Source organism: Delphinus delphis, chromosome 3 (genome assembly GCF_949987515.2).
Source record: "Delphinus delphis chromosome 3, mDelDel1.2, whole genome shotgun sequence".
NCBI classification, from domain to species: Eukaryota; Metazoa; Chordata; class Mammalia; order Artiodactyla; family Delphinidae; genus Delphinus; species Delphinus delphis.
Genome location: NC_082685.1, coordinates 47,329,356 through 47,336,838, shown reverse-complemented (window position 1 = coordinate 47,336,838; position 7,483 = coordinate 47,329,356). Strand labels below are relative to the sequence as shown.

The following is a 7,483-nucleotide window of genomic DNA, read 5'->3' as shown; positions in this document are numbered from 1 at the left end:
TTAACTAGCTGGGCATTCCACCACATCACTGTTGATGTCATCTATGATGTCGTGAGGGTGGCAGCCATCATCATTGCAGCCCACAGACTGGGCAGTCCCCGGGATATCTTTAATGGTTCCAGAGAGTTCTCTAGCTAAAGATTGATGATGCATCTATCAGGCAATGTTGACAATCAAAAGTGATGTTTCCACTGTGCTTAATGTTTTTCTGCTTTTTTCTATCTCTTGGTGGTTCCCTTAGGGCTTTGATGATCAGGGCAGAGGCAGAAGGTACCACATGCATCTGGGTCTGTCTGGTGTTTCACTGTACTCCTCAGACTCTTCCAATCACCAGTTGCCTTGGCGATGTCCTCACCAACCTTTTTTTGCAGATAGACCCAGGGGCAGATCTTGGGGGCCAGGGCAGATGTGGCACAAACTTCCCCACTGACACACCTCGGGTATACAACTTTGGTATCGTTGGGGTCCAACTTAGGCGGCAGGGTGGAGGCAGCTGGGGTCAGATGAACCTGAATTCGGGAGGACTGAATAAGTTGCACTTTGGTCCCCTCCAAGCCGAAGGTCTCCGTCTTTGTGATAACTCAAATCCTAGGTATTTTACACTTGGTTGAGAGATTGGCAATTTTCCCTTGGACGCTTTATATCCCCGGTCTGCCAGCAACTTTAAAGTGAGGATTGTATTTTGGTCTGAGGCTCCCTTATTTTTATTAGTAATTAGTATATCACAGTAAGACTCCCTCATTTAATGGGAGATCACTTAAGTCCTTGGATAAGACTTCCCTGAAGATGGTGGAGGCATTCTTAAATCCTGTGGGAGTACCATCCAACAATACAGTTGTTATATATTATCTCCGGATTGTCCCATTCAAAGGCAAACAGTTCCTGGGACTCAGGACTTAGGGATATGCAGTAAGAGGCAGCTTTTAAGTCCAGAACTGTAAACCAGCAAAAGTCTCCAAATAAAGTTGTACGCAAAGTGTAAGGATTTGGTACTACCAGACGTACATATCTACAACTTGGTTAGTGACTCGCAAATCCCGTACAAAACAATAATTTCCAGTACCAGTTTTTTTGTATCTGACAAGGTCAGTTTAATTGGCGCTTAAGAAAGGTGGTTAGCAGAGACTTTGTATCTTCCCTCACATGCCTCTTTAAAGGGTATTGCTTTACATTTGGAGCCTTGGCATCTAGACAGAATTTTACCACTACTGGGTCAGCCCTCTTAGCACTTCCTGCCTCCCATCAGCCCAAACATCCACTCTTAACCTTTTGTAGAATTTGTTCAGGACCTTCTGGTTGAGGCTTGTCTCCTGCACAGTTTGCAGGGCGTACGCTTGATCTGGGAGTTCTCTAAGGCCTACTTTTTCTGGTGAGAAAGTCATTTAATTCTGTTTGTAGATCTCCCAACAAGGGAACAGGGCATTCAGGCATATACAGAGAGCTGTGTTTTGTTTTTTAAATTTTTAAATTTTATCTTTTATACAGCAGGTTCTTATTAGTTATCTATTTTACACATATTAGTGTATACATGTCAATCCCAATCTCCCAATTCATCCCCCCACACACACTTTCACCCCTTAGTGTCCATACGTTTGTTCTCCACATGTGTCTCTATTTCTGCCCTGCAAACCAGTTCATCTGTACCATTTTCATAGGTTCCACATGTATGTGTTAATATGTGATATTTGTTTTTCTCTTTCTGACTTACTTCACTCTGTATGACAGTCTCTAGATCCATCCACGTCTCTGCAAATGACCCAATTTCGTTCCTTTTTGTGGCTGAGTAATATTCCATTGTATATATGTACCACATCTTCTTTATCCATTCGTCTGTTGATGGGTATTTAGGTTTCTTCCATGACCTGGCTATTGTAAATAGTGCTGCAATGAACATTGGAGTGCATATGTCTTTTTGAATTATGGTTTTCTCTGGGTATATGCCCAGTAGTGGGATTGCTGGGTCATATGGTAATTCTATTTTTAGATTTTTGAGGAACCTCCATACTGTTCTCCATAATGGCTGTATCAATTTACATTCCTACCAACAGTGCAGGAGGGTTCCCTTTTCTCCACACCCTCTCCAGCATTTGTTGTTTGTAGATTTTCTGATGATGTCCATTGTACCTGGTGTGCGGTGACACCTCATTGTAGTTTTGATTTGCATTTCTCTAGTAATTAGTGATGTTGAACAGCTTTTCATGTGCTTCTTGGCCATCTGTATGTCTTCTTTGGAGAAATGTCTCTTTAGGTCTTCTGCCCATCTTTTGATTTTTTTTTTTTTTTTTTTGGCAGTACACGGGCCTCTCACTGCTGTGGCCTCTCCCATTGTGGAGCACAGGCTCCGGACGCGCAGGCTCAGCAGCCATGGTTCACAGGCGGGCCCAGCAGCTCCGCGGCATGTGGGATCTTCCCGGACCAGGGCACGATCCCGTGTCCCCTGCATCAACAGGCAGACTCTCAACCACTGTGCCACCAGGGAAGCCCAATCATATGGTTTTTATTCTTCAGTTTGTTAATATGGTGTATCACATTGATTGGTTTGCATATATTGAAGAATCCTTGCATCTCTGGGATAAACCCCACTTGATCATGGGTGTATGATCCTTTTAATGTGTTGTTGGATTCTCTTTGCTAGTATTTTGAGGATTTTTGCATCTATATTCATCAGAAATATTGGTCTGTTTCTTTTTTTGTAGTATCTTTGTCTGGTTTTGATATCAGGGTGATGGTGGCCTCGTAGAATGAGTTTGGGAGTGTTCCTCCCTCTGCTATATTTTGGAAGAGTTTGAGAAGGATGGGTGTTAGCTCTTCTCTAAATGTTTGATAGAATTCACCTGTGAAGCCACCTGGTCCTAGACTTTTGTTCGTTGGAAGATTTTTAATCAGTTTCATTTCTTGTGATTGGTCTGTTCATATTTTCTGTTTCTTCCAGGTTCAGTCTTGGAAGGTTATACCTGTCTAAGAATTTGTCTGTTTCTTCCAGGTTGACCATTTGATCGGCATAGGGTTGCTTGTAGTAGTCTCTTAGGATGGTTGGTATTTCTGCAATGTCCATTGTACCTTCTCCTTTTTCACTTCTGATTTTATTGATTTGAGTCCTCTCCCTGTTTTCCTTCATGAGTCTGGCTAAAGGTTTATCAATTTTGTTTATCTTCTCAAAGAACCAGCTTTTAGTTTTATTGATCTTTGTTATTCTTTTCTTTGTTTCTATTTCATTTATTTCTGCTCTGATCTTTATGATTTCTTTCCTTCTACTAACTTTGGGTTTTGTTTGTTCTTCTTTCTGTAGTTCCTTTAAGTGTAAGTTTAGATTGTTGATTTGAGATTTTTGTTTCTTGAGTTAGGATTGTATTGCTATAAACTTCCCTCTTAGAACAGCTTTTGATGCATCCCATAGGTTTTGACATGTTGATTTTTTTTTTCTTTAAGTAACCTGTGCCTTCCAAGTCTCAGCTAGAGACGTGTAACCACCTTGGGTGGTAAGGAGTAAAACCACCCATAGCCCATACGGGGATCGAACCCCCGACCTTGGCATTCTTAGCACCATGCTCTAACCAACTGACCTAACCAGTCACAACTCCCATAGGTTTTGGATCATCGTGTTTTCATTGTAATTTGTCTCTAGCTATTTTTTGATTTCCTCTTTGATTTCTCCAGTGATCTCTTGGTTATTTAGTAACGTATTGTTTAGCCTCCGTCTGTCTGTGTTTTTCGTTTTTTTCCCTGTAACTGATTTCTAATCTCATAGCACTGTGGTCAAAAAAGTTGCTTGATATGATTTCAATTTTCTTAAATTTACCGAGACTTGATTTGTGACCCAAGATGCCATCTATCCTGGAGAATGTTCCACGTGCACTTGAGAAGAAAGTGTAATCTGCTGTTATTGGATGGAATGACCTATAAATATTAATTAAATCTATCTGGTCTATTGTGTCATTTAAAGCTTCTGTTTCCTTATTAATTTTCTATCTAGATGATCTGTCCAGTGGTGTGAGGTGTTAAAGTCTCCCACTATTATTGTGCTACTGTCAATTTCCTCTTTATCAGCAGCTATTAGCAGTTGCCTTATGTACTTAGGTGCCCCTATGTTGGGTGCATATATATCTATAATTGTTATATCTTCTTCTTGGATTGATCCCTTGATCATTATGTAGTGTCCTTCCTGTCTCTTGTAATATTCTTAATATTCCTATTTTATCTGATATGAGTATTGCTACTCCAGTTTTTTTTTTTTTTTTTGTGGTACATGGGCCTCTCACTGCTGTGGCCTCTCCCACCGCGGAGCACAGGCTCCGGACACGCAGGCCCAGCAGCCATGGCTCACGGGCCCAGCCGCTCCATGGCATGCGGGAACCTCCTGAACCGGGGCACGAACCCACGTCCCCTGCATCGGCAGGAGGACTCCCAACCACTGTGCCACCAGGGAAGCCCTCCAGCTTTCTTTTGATTTCCATTTGCATGGAATATCTTTTTCCATCCCCTCACTTTCAGTCTGAATATGTCCCTAGGTCTGAAGTGAGTCTCTTATAGACAGCATATACATTGGTCTTGTTTTGTATCCATTCAGTGAGCCTGTCTTTTGGTTGGAGCATTTAATCCATTCACATTTAAGGTAATTATTAACATGTATGTTCCTATTACCATTTTCTTAATTGTTATGGGTTTGTTTTTGTAGATCCTTTTCTTCTCGTGTTTCCCACTTAGAGAAGTTCCTTTAGCATTTGTTGTAGAGTTGGTTTGGTGGTGCTGAATTCTCTTAGCTTTTCCTTGTCTGTAAAGCTTTTGATTTCTCCATCGAATGTGAATGAGATCCTTACCCGGTAGAGCAATCTTGGTTGTAGGTTCTTCCCTTTCATCACTTGAAATATATCATGCCACTCCCTTCTGGCTTGTGGAGTTTCTGCAGAGAAATCAACTGTTAACCTTATGGGAGTTCCCTTGTATGTTATTTGTCATTTTTCCCTTATTGCTTTCAATAATATTTCTTTGTCTTTAATTTTTGTCACTGATTACTATGTGTCTCAGCATGTTTCTCCTTGGGTTTATTCTGCCTGGGACTCTCTATGCTTCCCGGACTTGGGTGGCCATTTTCTTTCCCATGTTAGGGAAGTTTTGGACTATAATCTCTTCAAATATTTTCTCGGATCCTTTCTCTCTCTCTTCTCTTACTGGGACCCCTATAATGCGAATGTTGTTGCATTTAATGTTTTCCCAGAGGTCTCTCAGACTGTCTTCAATTCTTTTCTCTTTAATCTGTTCCATAGCTGTGAATTCCAGCATTCTGTCTTCTAGGTCACTTATCTGTTCTTCTGCCTCAGTTATTCTGCTATTGATTCCTTCCAGTGTACTTTTCATTTCAGTTATTGTATTGTTCATCTCTGTTTGTTCTTTAATTCTTCTAGGTGTCTGTTAATTCTTCTAGGTCTTTGTTAAACATTGCTTGCATCTTCCCTATCACCTGCTGCTTCTTCCCAGCCTTTATGGTTGGGGCCTCACACCAATCAGCAGTCTTATCAGAGACTCAGGTCTGTGAGATGCTGCAATGCTGGCTGCACCTGGAAAACCTGGGCGTTCATGGGAGATGAAGGAAAGCACCAGGACTTGCCAATCTGTGGCTACGAGCACCCTTTGTTCCTTTGTAGGCAGCACCCGGTCACACGGGCCACTTGCCCTGCCAACCACGCCCCACCTTAGTGTCCCTTCTGAGGGGTTAGCTGCCCCCACCCGAGAATGGACGTTTGGGGAGAGAGAGGACGAAAACAAGGAACCCCTAAGTCAAAGTCTTAGTCAATATCCCAGGTTTCAAACCCAAGAGCTGAGAACAGTGTATGGACTGCAAATCTCTAGAAAATGGCCTTCCCTCAGGCACTCATAAAAGCCCACGCACCACAAGGAAGAGTAGCCCCACTCGCCACAACTAGAGAAAAGCCCACGCACAGCAACCAAGACCCAACGTAGCCAAAAAAAAAAAAAAATACCATTCACTTAAAAATTAAAAAAAAGAATTCCCTGGAGAATAAACAAAGGCGAATGGAGAGTGTCAAAGATGGCCAGCTTGGACGTGAAGGTTCCCTTAGGGAACACTGAAAAGGTTTCCATTAAAGGTGGTTGCCAAGCACTGTAGCCTAAACGTCACACGTGCTACCTGTCTGCCAAGAAATCTGTCCTGGCAGTTCCGAGGCTTCAGCCACGGTGGTCAGAGGCTTCTAAGAGTTTCCTCCCTAGAGCGGGGGGCAGGCGTGCCTATTGCAGAGGGGCCTGGGAGAGGCCAGGCTCTGTCTCACGCACCACCTGGATAAACATACATTATGGGGAGGCAGGTGGAGGAAATGACAGGATCACCTTGAAGAAACCAAAGTGAGGAGGCTGTCAGACTCAGAGCTGAATTTGAGAGACGAATTCAGGAGTATACAGGTTGAAATACCCAAGCCCTGACTTCCTTTGTGGGCATGTTGGGGTTTAACCTTCCACGTAGATGATCGAAACATTTTACCTCCCCAGCAGAAAACAAAGAGAAGCTCAGCTCAGCGCCTGGGAAATTTCCAGGTAGAATACATTCCGCCCAAGACCTCCATATAGCATGTGGCCTTTAGCATCACCACCAATGCTTGTTTCTCCGGCAAACTTTCATACACACACATACATACACACACACACACACACACACACTGAAAAGTATTTCAATGCTAACTCCCTGCTAGTTTGGCTCATGCAAAAGAGGGTTAAAACTCTCAGTGAGGAAAACCCAAAATGTCCAATTGTATGCAATTCCTTTAACCCAGACACGGGCTACGTTCTGGGGTGGAGACTTACCTGCTTCATGCTCCCTCATTTCTCCTTTACCCTCTCACCCCAACAAGGTAATATGGGCTGGTTTCATTAAGAATACACACCTTTATCAATACCGCCAGGTAATTATATTAGGCACAGGTGAAAGCTCCCGACAGCTCTGTAAGGCAAGCTCTCTAGTCAGGGAGCAATGGCTTTTACCTTCTGGGTCAGAGGACTGCACACCCCCCCATAATCCTGGTTCCAGAAAGTTTTGCTATAGTAATCCAAGGACCAACCCCTATTAACGAATCCTAACAAAGGAAACACTCAGACATAGGCAAACAAAAGGCATGGGACTCTGACCCAGGGACTGGGATTCTAACCTGATTGATCCTTTGGTACCTCAGTGGCTGCAACCTTTTAGAGTGTCTCTCTTAAGGTGGGACTCTAACCCACAATCCGGATGACATTATTCAACAATACAGGCACTGGTGCATTTTAACAAGGTTACTCACCCCCAAAGACATCTGATTTCGGAGCTGTTTCTTCTCTCAAAAGTGAAAGGAGCACTGAGGGGCCTGGAGGGCCACAGCGTTACCGGGAAGCAGGAACTCGACAGCTGACCCTCTAGATGATTTTGGTCTGGGTGGCCACTCAGGGTCTGTGGTGAGGCCACACTCCTCCAGGGGCTACAGTGCCTCAGGCAGGCTGT

General features: G+C 43.3%; 1 pseudogene; it reads right to left on the bottom strand.

Annotated features, from left to right (window-relative positions):
• LOC132422390 (large ribosomal subunit protein uL11 pseudogene) lies at nucleotides 1-6,822 on the bottom strand (annotated as a pseudogene).
• Between the last annotated feature and the right edge of the window lie 661 nt (nucleotides 6,823-7,483).